The sequence below is a fragment of the Hyperolius riggenbachi genome, chromosome 2 (genome assembly GCF_040937935.1).
Source record: "Hyperolius riggenbachi isolate aHypRig1 chromosome 2, aHypRig1.pri, whole genome shotgun sequence".
NCBI classification, from domain to species: Eukaryota; Metazoa; Chordata; class Amphibia; order Anura; family Hyperoliidae; genus Hyperolius; species Hyperolius riggenbachi.
This window is the reverse complement of record NC_090647.1, coordinates 504,929,963-504,945,027: the sequence shown is the minus strand read 5'-3', so window position 1 is coordinate 504,945,027 and position 15,065 is coordinate 504,929,963.

The following is a 15,065-nucleotide window of genomic DNA, read 5'->3' as shown; positions in this document are numbered from 1 at the left end:
AAATGCTCACACCTTTTCCAGTGTTCTCCAATGATAATGCTCTGGCTTCTGCATTGTTGCAGGGACCAGGTGTGCCTAGACTTTCATAACAGCCAGTACATGATTTTCAGGAACCCACTGAGGCTTACTGACACATAGGTGCAGGCTTGTGTATACTGGTGGCCATACATGCTGCTATTTTACAGGTCATATAGAATTGATCACAAACTTAATCACACAGACCACAAAAACATCACTGACAGATACAATCAGTAATTTTCAGTCTAAAAAAAAATTCCGAATTTTAACTTTAACACTACACAGTCTAACATATTTGAAGTCACATCAAAACTTAAGTTGAATATATTTTGAGTATTGTGGTAATCTCAATCAAAAGTGATGTTTTAGCTATAAGTACAGAGTTTAATTAAGAAGAAGAGTTTCATGCATCTCACATTTTTTTCCATGGTGAGGCACCAACCAGCTGTTTCCTTGCACACCATAAGGCATCACTCACACAACTCTTTCTTTCTCATGAATAACAAGTAAAATATGTTGCTGCAATAGCAGGCCCACTTCTATAAGCTAAAACAGCTAGAAAGGCCTTGACGTTTTGATTTATGTTTGAGTGTTTAATGTGACACTGAAGTGAAAACAAAATGATATAATGAATTGTATGTGTAGTACAGATAATTAAAAGAACATTAATAGCAAAGAAAATAACCTCTAATTTTTATTTTCAGTTAAATAGATTTTTTTAAATAACATTGCATCATTTTGTCATATTTGCAATTATAAACAACACTCTGTATTTTAGGCAATGAAACAGAGGAGAGCTAATGACCCTTTGAACTTCCTTGCTGCAAAACCTTATCTGAAGCTGCCTCTCGCTGTTTCTTTGATGTATAAGTGCTTCAGAAAATAGGACGGTCTCTGACCAAAGTTGGGTGCCGGAAAGCTCAGAGAAGTTCTTTTGCATAGATAACAGCTAAACTCTTCCTTTACTGTAAACAATATGATACTTTTTCCTACTAATGTTCTATTTTCCGCTGTACTACACACACAGTTTATTATATCATAAGTTCATTTTTACTTTAGATTCCCTTTAATAGATGTAATACTGACCCACAATTTTGATGTCTAAACAATTTTGGTTGGGCATTTAAAAAATGGCATGACTACAATTAAAGATGTTTAGATTTTTTAAAGACAGTTATCCAATGCATACCTTAGAAAGCAGGCATAATTCAAACCAGTTGCACAATATTATTTCAATATCTACAATTTTATAATTTGAATAACTATTTTTTTTAAATTATGCACCAGTGCAGGAGAGAGTGAACAAAAGAATACTATCTAAAATGAAGCTACTCTTCTCCACTAAAACTTGCTATGGAGACCTATTTACTATATATCCACCCTTGGCTCACTAACAGTACCTTTGTCTATATACTTCCCATTGGTCCATTGTGGGTGATTAAATGTGTTATGTGCTATGGGTCATACTGCATTTGTGATATTTGCACACAATTGACAAATAAGCCATCACTTGGGATGAATGGTGTGACTCCGGCGTTCTATAACTGTTTTTCCTGGGGCAAGAATGATCATATATCATTGATTAATTATGGAATATTTTTCAAGACTGGAAATGTTTCATTAAACCAAAAAAAGGAAGCTAAATGTCGGAACAATCAATGGGTTTTGCAAAGAGCAGAGCTTTAGAATGGACATCACAGTCTAATATGGTTACCAAAATATTTGCAAGAATTCTTTGTTGAGTGAAAACTAACTAATTAAAAGGACACTGAAGCAAAAAGACTAATACAAAAAAACTTACAATGAATTGTATGAGTAGTTTGAGTAATTGATAGAATATTAGTAGCACAGAAGAGTCTCATATTTTTATTTTCTGTTACATACAGTGTAGCTTTTTTTCTATAACACTGCATCATTCTCTAATATTTGCAACTTACAAATTACACTCTGTATTTTAAATGATGAAACAGAGCAGAGATGATGGCCCTTTGAACTTCCTGGCAGAATAACTTTAAACAAACAAGAAACATGGGTTGAGATAAGTGTTTGAGAAAACATCACTGTAGCCAACCAAGCTTGGTCGGAGAGCTCTGAGAAGTTCTTTTACATAGATAACAAGTGGAGTTTCTTAACTCTTCCTGTAATGGAAACAATATTAGACTCATATCTGTGCTACTGATGTTTTATTTCTTAGCTGTACTACACATACAATTCCTTATCTCATACGTTTATTTTCACTTCAGATTCCCAATAATGTATTATTATTATTATTATTATTATTATTATTATTATTATTAGTAGTAGTAGTAGTAGTAGTAGTAGTAGTAGTAGTAGTAGTAGTAGTAGTAGTAGCAGTAGTAGTCGAACCTCCACTGAAGCAGTTAGGTTTTCATTCTTTTTACCTGCTTCTAATAACTTTTTACCACCTACCAATGCTGTGTTTTGAATCTACCCAAGGTTTCCCCATATGCCATTTGTATGACCAAAGAGTTAACAAATCTACAGTATATATTAGAAAAAAACACAATTATACTTGTTATTATTTGTGATGCTATTTATGTCCAGTCTGACTATTTTACACCACATTTTCATTTGCACTTGTTGCACCTGCTTGGTTACTGGAAATTAATTTAGTAGGATGATTATCCTGCTGATTAAGTACTAAAAAGCTGCAGAGCTCAAAAAGGAAATAGATGTTTCACCTGTCTCTGCAGCAGAAGTATGCAAATCTCTAGACAGAATTGCGATTATTAAGCAGGGAAGAGAATTCCAGTGCAAGTATTTTAACTCTTTGTTTAGATGCTTACCTGCCCTGGAGTTCTACTGTTTTTCTTGTGTAGCTAGAAAAATTAGATATAGAATTTTTAGATCCAAGATGCATATGCATAGTATAGCGAATGTGGAAGTTTAACTGTAGACCAGTACAATGTGGTACTGCTGATAACATCAATTTTTATGATGAATAGAGATGAGCATTCCAAATCCAAACGTTATTCTGAATGATGCTGAGCAGAACACAAATTTCAAGCGCAACAAATCCTGGTGCATTCTAGCTCTGTCCTTCATGGTGCATTCGAGCGCTTCAGCTACTTCCTCCTTCTGACTGTGAAGGAGGAAGTATTGAGAGATGGAACCCACCATGGAGTGCAGCAGATGGAGGTGGCATCAAGGGTGTTGCTGCTGTCCGCTGTGCTTGAGATTTGTGTTCTGTTCTGAATAATTTGAAACTGCATTCAGATTCAGAACGCTCATCCATACTAATAAATTCCCTTGCAGTGGGTGTCTTGTTGTAGAAGACTAATGCTGTAGTAAGTCTAGAATAATATTAATAATAATAATAATAATAATAATACAGTAAGACATGCCCCAATTATTTAGGGACGTAATGCAACAGCTACAACATGCACATTTCTATGTATAAAATTGTAAATGGGATTTCTCTGTCCAGGATTGAATAATTCTGTGCATTTACAGTTCCAAACACTTCTGTAGCCCCACTGGGCTTGATTCACTAAGACAGATAGCATGCCTTATCGGAGTTAACATGCCTTATCAGAGTTAACATACCTTATCAGAGTTTGCATGCCTTATCAGAGTAGCAGAGCGTTACGAACTTGACAGGCAGCCTATTGGGCCAATCAAAGTGCGGGGATAATATCCTTTAATGAGATAGGACCCGCAGGGGCTCAGGGCAGGGATAGTGGAGCTCTCGTCATTGCCAATTAGCAGGCATAAGTTCGTAGCGCTCGCTATGCTACTCTGATCAGACATGTTAACTCTGATAAGGCATGTCAACTCCGATAAGGTGTGTTAACTTTGATAAGGCGTGTTAACTCGGATAAGGCATGCTATTTGTCTTTGAATCAAGCCCATTATGTGATAAACGTTAATGCATAAAACTTGTATATAAGAGACTTATGGTGCCATTTTAAAGGTCTGCTTTGTAAAATCCTGTTTCCCAATACAAAACTTTAGTTCTGTAACTTTCTGAGCTGCATGTTTGTGGAATATGTGAATTGTTAAGCGCCATCTGGATTATTAGATAGAATATTCCATATTTATTATTTGCTTGTGTTTTACATTATCTGAGTCACGCTGACAACAACATTTAGCAAAACAAAATGAAATAAGATAATATGAACTTAAAAAGAAGAAATAGATGACAAGATGAGCATTACGTTACATATAGCTGCATTCTAGTAAGAAGGACCTCAATTATGGCCATTGGCCAACTACGATGTAAGCTCATCTTTCATCAATGTAAAATGTTGAACGTTTTCTTCCTGTTCCCCAGTCTAGAAAAGGGCTTACTTATTATAAATATTCCACAGTGGCTAAACAGAGAGTAGATTTTATCATTGATGTTAGTCTAATAAAAAGCTAATTTCCCAGTAGCTGCCATTGGGTTATTTTACATAAATGTTCTGCTGTGTTAATAAAGGGGCTCTGTTACCATCCGTTAAAATATTTAAAATATACATATATAAATGTTACTTCTAAGCGAAACTCACCATATTCCCTCTGCTGATAATGTTCCCTATAAAATGAGTATTTTAACTGCCTAATTAGCAGGGACCCCGTATGTTTTCCCTAAATCTATGCCCATTTAAAAAACAATCAAAACCTACATCTTATTAGAACATATGTTCTGTATCCCTTCTAGAACCTCCGTTGACATGGTTGGAACTGGACACTTCCTTTTCTTGATGTCATGCACGTTGTATGATGTAAACCAGACTGGCTGTGAACCAGAATCCTCAATATATATATATACCTGACTTAAAAGATAGAGAGTGGGAATACAGAGCACATGCATCTGTAGAATTAGGGATTCTGCTCTAGTATGGCATTCAGTGAATTCGTTTTCAAAGGACCCAAATGGAATGGATCCTGTTAGGCCACCACAGTGAAATTCTTGATTACATTGGGGATTATTAAAATCTGAAGCAAATTCAAGTTCAAGGAGAATGACGTACTACTAAACATTAAAAACACAAAAAATTCAAACAGGGTCCAATACTTCACCCTGATTTTGCTGTAGGCACTGATGAGTTTGGAGCCAGTGAAGGCCAAGACCTCAAGTGCTTCCCTTTTTGGAGACTTGCCAGTATATTGCCAATTTCAGGTGCATGACATCATTTTTGGGACACATTCCTGATTCATTTATCTATTCTAGTTTTCCCAGGCCTAAGGCTCATCAGGGCCTGTACCTTGCCCCGACACCAGGGCAATGATGGCGATCCTGCAGGTGGAATATCCATTTTTTTAATTTGACCCTGACTTTTGTGAAGCACCAAATGATTTCACAAAATGATGGTGGAATTCACAAAATTATAATTAAATTAAATATGATTTTAAAAAATCAAGAGCCTTTTGTTAACAATTTTTAACCAAATTAGTATAGATGCTCCACATACGGTAAATAGAATTTGCCAGCTGTCCATTTAATATGGGGGAAAATACTGTAGGGGCCTTTCTGAAGACGTAGCCATCTTGCAGTCAAAATTGACTTAGGAGACCATGCTGTAGGGGCAGTTGACAAACTATTCTCTCCAGTTTTAAAGCAAACTAAGTAATAAAACTGAAATGTGAACTGGTGGGATGACCATTTTGCAATCTTTATCCATAAAACTGAAGATGCAACAGTGATTTTGGCATTCATTTTTGGCGTCAGCCACCTGGCAACAACTCTGCAAGTTCACAAATCTTAGGAGGCTCTCTATTTGCAGTTATAACCTCCTATCGTAAATACCACTAATCATGGGGGAACTAGCATGCATTCAGTATATCCAAACCAAGTATTTGTGAAAATAGATGGTCTTACTGTAGCATATTTCTGCAATTGTACAGTTTACAGTGTCTATTAATCATTGTAATCACAAATATACTATATATATATATGTATCTATATTTTTTTTCTTTTGTTGGATTGAGATGTTTATATTTAAATAAGCTGCCACTTATAATACTGCTTCCAATAAATCTGTTTACTAGTTAGCGTGGAATCCTGAAACTGGTTTATGAAACACGATAAGGAGCTTACTCGCATGAAAAAAAGTAGCAGATGCCACATTTCAAAGTCTTTGGAATGTTTAAGGTTCTTTCAGCTATACCGTAAAAGTGGATCTCTGTTGTGAAGCACTTCACTTGGTAACGAGCAGTATCCCTCCCTACCCACAATCCTCATGTGAGCAGCATCGGGATTATTACTACTGTTGCATATATTTTTTACGAGAGACTGATTGATGTTAGTTAAAGTGAACCTCAAACATACCTGCCCTAGTTATAATGAACGTTGTAAGTCAGGCAAATTATTGTTCTTGACAGCAGCTGAGCTAAGATGAGGTCCTTTCATTAAACTGAATGACAGTGTGCTATCAGGATTGGTTTTATAGATCTGGCTGCAGCACCCTAACTGAGGGCTTGCTGCCTACAATAAGTCCTTAAACCTATAAATCACCATCTTAGGTAGTAAGTTTGGTATTTACACTTTTTTTATATGAAGCCACTGGTCATAATATACAAAGGCATCCCTGAAATAAAGAAAAAAAAAATCTAAAGGGAGATACCATAAGTGACCCAGCAACCCTGATTAAAGAGACCCTAAGATCAATTAATAACCTGTATTTGTACTTACCTGGGTCTTCCTCCAGCCCCATGAGGTCTGTGTAGTCTCTCGACGTCCTCCTCAGCCACTCTGTGCTGCCGCTATCTGGCCTGGTAATCGGGCCAGCTACTCTCTTCAGTACATGCGCGGCTGGGCCGCGCGCATGCCCCCGTCGCACTCTTGTGCCCGAGAGCGTTCTGCGTCTGCGTAGTAGTACTGCGCAGGCACAGAAAACTTCCAGTCACATGCACGGCACGATCTACGCATGCACTTAGGGGGCGGGGGGGGGGGGGGCAACTGGCCACAACTGGTTGGATTACTGGGCCAGGTAGCGGCAGAACGAAGTGAACGAGGAGGACAACGAGGCAGCCAATTGAACTCATGGGGCTGGAGGAAGCCCCAGGTAAGTATAAATACAGACTGTTAATTGATCTCATGTACACTTTAAGCTTTTCCATCCTCCCCTGTGCCATATAAGATTATAATAAGGTTTGCAGAGAGATATGTATATTTGTGGTTGTATGATTGCAGGTGCATCCAGCAACCACATCATGCTGGGTTAAAAAAAAAAACTAACTTATTGCAGGCACCTGCATGAGATTGCAGTCTCACAATTGTTAAAGTACAAACATTAAATGATCCTCACTATGTTCCAATACGGCACAGAGAAAGTCTGTAATAACTTATCACACAATGGCAGACACATCTAAAAACATCCAGTCCAGGTTTTCTGAATCACTCATGACAACCCAAATGGAGATGGTTGGAGATCTCTGTCTATTATGTGATAAGTGAATGCAGTTCTGCTCTGGGTCATATTGTAAAATAACGTGGATTACTAAAAGGTTAGTAATTTAGCAGTTATGTGATTGCAGTTGCATGCAGGTGCGTAAAAGGGGGACTTTTTGCTTAACAAACCCAACCTGTATTTTTTTCAATTGAAAAAAAAATGGAAGCTGCATACAGTTTCAATCACATAGCTTCAAATGTATTACCTATCAGAACCCCCCACTACGATCTGATATGACCCAGGCAAGGTTGGCAAATCTAAACCTCAAGATATTTCCCCTTTTCATTAAACAAATAAAGTTTTGCGGCACACTTTATGCTCTTCCCATGGGTAGATGCTTTAGTAAATTATGCCTGTAATGTGTACATTTTACACACTGACATGTAAGTTATATCCATGGCAAGAACAGAGATCAAAATTTAAAATGGACCATGGAAAAGGAAGGGGGATCAGAGCAGGATCATCCACCAGGCAACCTAGGCAGGTGCCTGGGGTCTATTGGTTGTCAAGGTGCCTGGCAGCCACCTTCTCAGACCTCTCTTTATTTCAGCTTACCAAAAAGATAACAGGTTGGTTCCAAATATACTACCTTGCCTAGGGCCTCATTACATTTTAATCCATCTCTGAAGAGGATTATGGGAGATGGAGTCATGCTCTTTTACTGCAATGAGAGTTTCACAGAAGGGATCTGCTTTTATTAGAAAGTGAACTCCCCCTTTTAAATCTTTCACCAAGAGTACATCTCCAATCCACACCGAAAGCAAAAAGGATTACAGCAAAACTACTTTTTTTTCTAGAAAATGAAATTGATCACCTCATGTATTTATATTTTACTGTTGAAATAAACAAAAAAAAATGTCTGAATGAAAAAAGGTTCATGTGTGTTATGTAATTCACAAATGTGAGAGGGTTGAGTTTAATCTGTGCACACGTGCGCGAGCACGCCTTGTAGTTACATGCTCTTCCATGTAACATAGCAGTTGTAGTGTAACTTAGTGCCACTTATCTGTTACCAAAATGAAAATATCTGTACATATGCTTCTTTTCCCTGTTAAAGGTGAGATGAACATCTCTCATGTGGGACATTTCTATTTCTTCAATAAAAACCTAATGAAGTATTCGCCGGTGTCACGTTGTGTGAGGTTCCTGTGTAAGAGTTGATTCAGCTTGTGCGGGCGGATACTGGGTTGGGCGCTATGCTTGAGCATGAGAAGGTTTCTGATGAACTTTTTGGTATTAGGTTTCAGTGAAGGTCAAAACACCCTAGGGTTGATTTATGGGAGTCAGAGAAAACTGGAGACTGTAAGTGATCCTATTAATCAAATACAAGGATATAGTGATGATCCTAATAAGCTAATTACGATGACGTAAATTTTTGCGTACATTTTTACAATTTCGCCTATACGTAATTACGATTTGTACATTTAATTGATTTCGTATAGTCATTCATAAATTCGGATAAAAATTCATGACATTTTCGTGTAATTTCGTGCCAGTGAATTGCAGAGCCCCCATACATGCTATTAACACCAAAATTTCTACATATGTTAAGAAGAATAGTGGGTACAATTAAAACAAAAATAGTTTTCCAAAAAGATCTTGTCGTTTTTGAGACAATCAATTTTAAAAATACAAAGAAAAACTGTTTTTTTTAAATCAGAAAAATGTCAATTTAAAAACCATTTTTTAAAATCGATTTTCTCAAAAACTACAAGGTCTTTTTGAAAAATTGTTTTGACTTGAACCCACTATTCTCCTTAAAGTGACCCTTAAGTGAAAAAAAAATGAGTTCTACTCACCTGGGGCTTTCCTCAGCTCCCTGCAGCTGATCGGTGCCCTTGACGTGTCCCTCTGATCCTCCTGGTCCCGCCGGCGACCACTTCCGGTTTCGCCGTCAGGACCCGACAGGCTGGGAACGCAAGTGATTCTTCGCGTTCCCAGCCACAATAGCTCCCTCTATGTTGCTATAGCAGCATAGAGGGCTGCTATAGCAACATAGAGGGAGCTATTGTGGCTGGGAACGCAAAGAATCACTCGCGTTCCCAGCCTGTCGGGTCCTGACGGCGAAACCGGAAGTGGTCGCCAACGGGACCAGGAGGATCAGAGGGACACGTCGAGGGCACCGATCAGCTGCAGGGAGCTGAGGAAAGCCCCAGGTGAGTAGAACTTTTTTTTTTCCACTTAAGGGTCACTTTAAAGCGGAATGAAACCCAGCATTTCTTCTTTGCTCTAATAGATTATTTACAGCATAATATATACAACCAGCATTTTTTTTTTTACTAGAACAGCATTCAAAGGGTTAAACGCAGGCCTTAGAAGCTCCCCTGCAGGGAAAGCTGGACAAATCCGAACTAGAGATGATGTTATAATGTGTTTAATTGTATCAAGTGAGGAATGTAAACAAACCCTTCTCTGACACTGCAAACTCTCCTGAAGACAGTGAGACCATCAGAAAGCATCAGAAAGCATTTCTGCTTACGTTAGAAGATGAATAAAGCAGTTATGAATAAAATGCAAAGTTTCAGAGCAAAAAAAGTGTACTTTGGGAGCGTATCATTTCTAAATGAATAATAATACTTATGCACAAAAGCAACTATGATAACCGTATGGCATATAAAATGTAGGAAAACATGTTTTTATTGATTATTATTTCAGGGTTTTATACCGCTTTAACATATGTAGCAATTTTGATGTCAATAGTATGTATGGGGGCATTGCTATTGACCTATTGACCACTAATATAGGCACAAAATTATGCAAAATTTTGCTAAAATTATGTGAAAAATTACGCAAAATGAAGATCTATTACATACAAAATTAATTACGATTTTCCCTGAAATTTCACATTACAATTATGACGAATAAATGCGAAATTTCGGTCCACTCCTGCAAGGATAGGAAGTACTTGCAAAACTAAATCCAAAGGACAACCCTATTCAGTGCATAAAATCTAATTGTTGTACAATACACAACAATTATAAGTAAAGATAAAAAAAGACCTCTATCCCACTGGTGTGCTTGAGTCCTTGCTGACCCCCCACCTCCCTATATGTACATTCACAGGGAGGGGTGTAGCCAATGGGTAATGAGTGTCTGACCCTTTACAGTGACACAAGCTTCAACATGTTTCACCCAGAAAGGCTTTGTCAGGAAGAGATAGTGTACAGTGCAAAAGAAAATACATTATTTACAATAAATCCCTCATCAAGAAAATTTCCAGCTGCAACAGCTCAAGTCAGAGCTGGGAAGGAAGTAGCAGGAAAAGTATCCGGAAACCAATAATGAAGATGAGTTTATTTTTATATTTCCAAAAAGTACAAATGTGCAAAAATACAGAACAAGTTCTTCAATAGTTCATATATCCATCCATAAGCGAGAATGATAGGCCCATTCAAAAAAGGGAAGTTAGGTGTTTTCATTAGGCGACAAGGTTGACATGTTTCGGGTCACTAGGACCCTTTTCAGGCCTGCACAATTACAGTATACATCTGTTCAAACACTGCTGTAATGACAAACCAAGAGGTAAATTACATCTGGGCAGTAACAAAGCCAGGAAGCGCCACCCCAGAATTGCCAGAAACCGGTACTGCAAAAGAGCGAGATGACAAGGGCAAGGTCTAAGTGATCGGTCAACGCAAATGGTCAAGGGTCGGCCAAGGTGTACCATGGACTGGGAAAACACAAATACAAAAGACACCAGGAGCCAATAGTGCAATATATATATATATATATATATATATATATATATATATATATATATATATATATATATATATCTCACACAGATGACTGGTTACACACACACATATAAAGCTCAGTTGATCTTCAACTTAAGGGTTCACCATGTGACTGTTAATAATGTCTCCATTCCTCCTCCAAACCCCACATTGCATCTCAGGTTTTTTATTCCCACATCTGCTCCACCTGCCAACTCACTCAGTGAAGCCATGCTCCCACTTGATATTCTGAAATATGTTGTATGCTTGTAATGGTCATGCCCTCCACTAGTCAGCACCAAAAGGAGAAACTGAGTGGTGCAGCCAACATTCTCATTCTCTAAAGTTTCTTTAGTAGATGGTACACTTTACTGAAGATGCTGACTCCAGGAGCCCTGTGCAATCCACAAACATATTGCTGGCAAGTTCTAAAATTAGGTGATGGGAGAGTCCCCTTATTCAATTGCATTTAGCAGCCAGCTGAAGTGTCCAGCAAATTATTTTCCAGCTATGTAATTGAAAATATCACCCCTCGGATGCTTACCAAACATAGGCAAAAACTTTTCACCTGCTCAGAGCCAATCCCCTACCTATGCTCCACAAATTTCTTTAGGCATCTGGGAGCCTTCTTTACTAAGAAGATCCCAGATTCCTGTATTTTAGATTCTAAAGGGAGTCGTTTTTGACTCCCTACATGTTTAGTGTAAAAACAGTTAAAAAAAGCTTCTCACCCATCGCCTGCCAGTACCTTTGCTGCCCACCGGGACACATGCTGCATATACTTCATGCCAGCTCTCTGGCCATACTGTTCAGGGAGTCTAGTAAAGCATTTTTGGGCCTCCCACTAGGGCTTCCCATGAGTTTTAACCAATGAGAATACTCAGAAGAAGAATCAGTGTAGCGTGCGTCCCAGTGGGTGATGAAGTAGATATGGGAGGTCCCAGTGGCAGACCAACGTATGGTTGCCAGAGGCTGGAAGGCGGCAAATGACAGATTAAAAACAGACGAATACAAGGTGTTTTTTTCCTCTAGCAAAGTAAACTAAATCTATGGTCAAAAGTGACCCTTTATACCTTTTTACCCAGAAGTGGCAGGACATCTGGTGGTTCCCTTGTTAAAGGCGGCTCCCAGATTCCAAAATAAGCCACCCAGGACCTCGCCTCCGTCTGGGGCATCTAAGGTGGGGAATAGCCCCTTGTCCATGAGATGGGAAAGGGCTCTGTAGGAGAGGGGAAGGCTTTGTTGCCCCTCTCTTACAGAAACCCTCATATCATGTACCGTGTGGATTGGTATGACTAGCATGGCGGAGTCTGACAAAGTTTTTCTGAGCCATCATGGCTAAACTAGCCGCTACTGGTGCTGTTTTCTTCTTTTACTTCTCCAGACCCCTTGCAAAAGCATATTTGAAATTTCTACCATAGCTTCTCATTTATCTGTTAGGTGGATCAATGAGAATCATCCTGACTCTGTTTGGACTAATGAGAATAAGGGTGATTCTGAGTGGTCCTAGGTGGAAGAATGAGAAGCCCCGGCAGGAGCTGTGAAAATACTTTTTTTCTGGGGCTCTAGTGAAGAAGGAGAATAGCACAGCATTGGTGGCAGCCACAGCTGGTCCCATAGTGCATAGTGATGGGGAATGATGGTGCCAGCAGAACCTGGCATGCTGCGTCAGATGACGTGTAAATAGCAGGAAGCCTACTTGTTCTAGTAACGGACATCAGATGACAGCGACAGGTGCACGTGCATCTCCTGGGGAAGTGCCATGGTGCTGAAGGACAGTTCCACACCACAAATACCTCACTTCCCATAGCTCCACATTGCACAAGAGCAATCCTCAAGTGAATAGTTAGTATTCTCTTTTAAGTACGCTCTTCACACCCGGACATCGCACAGGAAAATGTAGCCAAGTAAATTTGCAGGTAAGTCCTGACCGATGGGATGTGATAAGAAGTTTGCATGCTTTAATCTTCTCATCACCTTGAATTGCACATGGCCCCAGGAGCCAATCTGGATGGAAGTCCCAGCATGAGATCATCAGTGTGCTATTGCCCTGCGTTACACACAATTACTGCACATAAGTACTGATGGATCTGTCGTAAAATAAAAACTTCTGATACTCGTGTGATTTCCAACCCATCTGGGGTATTAAAATGATCAGAATGAACAAATAGAAGTTGCTTTGTATTGGTGGGTAATTTCTACTGCCAGAGCTTTTCACTGGTATAATCATTTGGTTCAATTAGTATCCTTTCTGAGCAGGGCTTCCTTTTTAGCCACATCTTGTTGCTGTAGTAAATATATAGCAGATAAATATCCAATAAAAGCACCTTCCTGTTAAGGCAATAGCAGCCTGCATTGTGGACAGGGCAATAAAAATAGCGCTACACTGTGGCAATCTGGGGCACTGCCCCACCCCCCAGGAATCACTGTGCCCTCTTGAATGCCCACCTCTCTCAGTAACCTACAGGTAACTGTTTCCAGGCTCCAGCTGTGAACACTGAACAGGATAGAGTCTGTAAAAAACTCTCTGTGTCAACCTGAGTCTATGTAGGAATTAAAGTGAACCTGAGATGAACAAATAGGGTATATTTATACTTACCTGGGGCTTCCTTCAGCCTCATGAGGTGCCTGGGATCCTACACCATTCTTTCCTGCCTCTCCCTTACCTTCTAATCAGCTCCAGTGAATGTGGCTGGCCGTTTCTGTCCGCTTATGTGTGGCCTGGACACGCGCAACCCCATCATGCTCCTGTCCCTTGGAGTGTTCTGCACCTGCACAGTGGCACTGCATGGGTGCAGAACAATCCCAGGTATGGGAGCATGGCAGGGTACGCATGCTGCCATGCCACACATGTGCAGAAGACCACGACTGGCTGCGACTGACCAGGTTACCAGGGCTGATTGGAAGACAACGGAGCGACTAAAGAGATGGAAAGGGAGCCCACACACCTCAAAGGGCTGGAGCAAGCTCCAGGTAAGTATAAATATACCCAATTTGTTCAAAGGGTCTTATCCATTTGCCATAAATACCTCACAATTCTTGCAAGATCCCTTGTAATTAAAGTATCTAGGTGACACTTATATTCACTTAAAATCTCTTAACCTCCTTTTGATTATGTGTTGTAACATTGTCAGCCAACAGGAATAGAATCTGAAGAAGGCTTACTAGTTGGAAGTTTGCTTTTTTCTTTTAAATTAGCAAATAAATTAAATCATCCTCTCCAAAACGTCCTGTCTGTTAGATGTAAGCTCTATTTTGCAGCCAAACTATAGCACAATGTCTCTCCACCTCCTGATGCACCCCCCCCCCCCTTCCTGTTAGCTCAGCTTGAAGAGTCTTCAGAAACAGGCAGGGGGCTGGAATGATTTGTCTGTGATCTGTCCACATAGGAGCAGCTTGCTTTTGTAGATAACTTTTCTTCCATAAGAGCACCATAAGAGTTGATACTGCGCAGGAGCCGGGTAGATAGATATTTACATCCCCGCTGTTCGGAGGGGCACAGCGAGACCGCCGTAGGACACACAGGGATGGGGGAAGCCTCAATAGGATCCAGAGGCTTCCCCCACCTGAGGTGAGTACCCCCAGGGGTACTTTTTCTCGTTACAGGTTTTCTTTAAAGTGTATCAGAGCTGGATTACATTAAACATTATTCCTAAGAAGGAGGAGAGAAGTACCGGATCGGCACTAGATGCTAAGCTGGCAGACCCGATGGGGGTTGGATGGATTCCTGCTGTGCCTCCAGACCAGAGTCAATTTGTATGCAGCAAAAAAGAGAAGATATCCGGGCACCAACAGTTGCATGGCAATCCACCACTTTTATTTCATCCCCATCACCAACAGATACATGCCAAAAAACAATGGCCTAACAGCCGTTTCGCAACACAAGTTGCTTCCTCAGAAAACGCTCCAGTCTCTGAAGAAGCAACTTGTGTTG